The sequence below is a fragment of the Nilaparvata lugens genome, chromosome X, assembly GCF_014356525.2.
Source record: "Nilaparvata lugens isolate BPH chromosome X, ASM1435652v1, whole genome shotgun sequence".
In the NCBI taxonomy this organism is placed as follows: Eukaryota; Metazoa; Arthropoda; class Insecta; order Hemiptera; family Delphacidae; genus Nilaparvata; species Nilaparvata lugens.
Genome location: NC_052518.1, coordinates 19,213,092 through 19,214,848, shown reverse-complemented (window position 1 = coordinate 19,214,848; position 1,757 = coordinate 19,213,092).

The window sequence follows — 1,757 nt, the reverse complement described above, 5'->3', positions numbered from 1 at the left end:
ATTTACTTTATTCAATGAAGTTCTTGCTAAAGTCATGGAAAAATATAATCTACACTTTTTTCTAAAATGATCCACATTTACATGGGGTCCGGGAGTCCTTTCACGGAAAGAACGAAAATTTCTACTCCTCAAAACTTGTTTTGAGTGATATTGAAGCTTCTAGTTTGTATTTTCACCATTATTTTTCCATATTCTCAATAAAAAACTTATTTACTATAGCAGTAGGATAACATTGATAATGCCACTCATCAATCAGTATTTTTCCGTCTTTCACTCTCTCTTCCTCTCCCTCTGAAAATGGACATCTAAAAGTCCAAGCTTCACCGTTTCATGTGAAAACATCAATATTCGCATATTTCATCATATTTCTTCTCAAACTCTTCAGTTTGTTTATCATTCATCATGTTATTCTACTTTAACTAGTAATTATTTTTAACGCTAGAACGTTGAATTTTGTTTTGTGAAACACATGAGTATAAAGGACCCCCGGACCCCATGTAAATGTGGATCATTTTAGAAAAAAGTGTAGATTATATTTTTCCATGACTTTAGCAAGAACTTCATTGAATAAAGTAAATTCCACTTCATATAGAATCTGAATCTGAATCTGAACCTCTTGAGGAATCCGATGCCTACCGTCACAAATTCTCCCGCCCTGCAGGAGAATTTTTAGAAAAATCATTCATATACAGCCACATGATCTCCTTTTCTATCAAATATGATCTAAACTCGTCAACCTTGTCAGTTCAAACTTGTCATGTATGTCGAAGCTGATTCTGATTTGGGAAATTCTTGTCTGATCCAATTCAAAAATCACAACCATTGGACAGAAATCTATCATCTTATCCGATAAAAAATGTATTACCAAATGAGTTTCCATTCAGAATACAATTTCTCAACCGGAAAGAGATTCATAAAGACCCGTTCAATTGTTTTTCTAGTATTGAGGAACGGATTGCCAGCAGATTGGTTCCTGACCACGTAACAAAATGTCAGTTATTGCTGTTATCGATTTGACAGCAGCTCCACAACTGGGAGGCAAAAAGCAATTGAAATGGAATGACTTGCAGTAAAAGGGTGCTACTAATATGTTACATCCATTTAATGGAAATTGAGGAATAGCTATTTTTATATAGTATACATTGCATCACAATTGGTTTCTTCGCAGTAAATTTTTAGCAGCAGATGGCAGAGGAAATAATTATACAGTATACAGGTGAATCATTTTTAGCAATATATATATAGTGGCTATTGCTGTGTGCTTTAAATCACTTATGGTTAGCTCGTAACCTACCTGAATCTGAAACTGAATATTCATTCATTTTCTATCAAATCAAATCAGATCTCAATTCAAATCACTTTCGGATAGCTCTTGCCACCTGAATCATCCACTCTATAGATTCATTAATTTTCATCGAAATCATTTCATATCATAATCATAATCATCACTTAAATTTGTTCATTGCTTCCAATCGTAATGTAGTATAAACAATTCATGTAACATTTGAATACAAATGAAGAAGCTTCAAAATCAATCACTCATGAACAAGTCTAGGGTTCTTTAGAACGTAATATTCCGCAGAAGGAGAAATAAAAATGAGCTATTCAGATTATCATGGAGAAGAATAGCACCTTTCTCTATAGTTTTATCCTATGACTATAATAACTAAATACGGTATCAAAGTTTGAAAAGTGATTCATGATTCTTGTGAACGATTTGAACAAAGAAATATGTTGATAAATAAAAACAGAGCCAA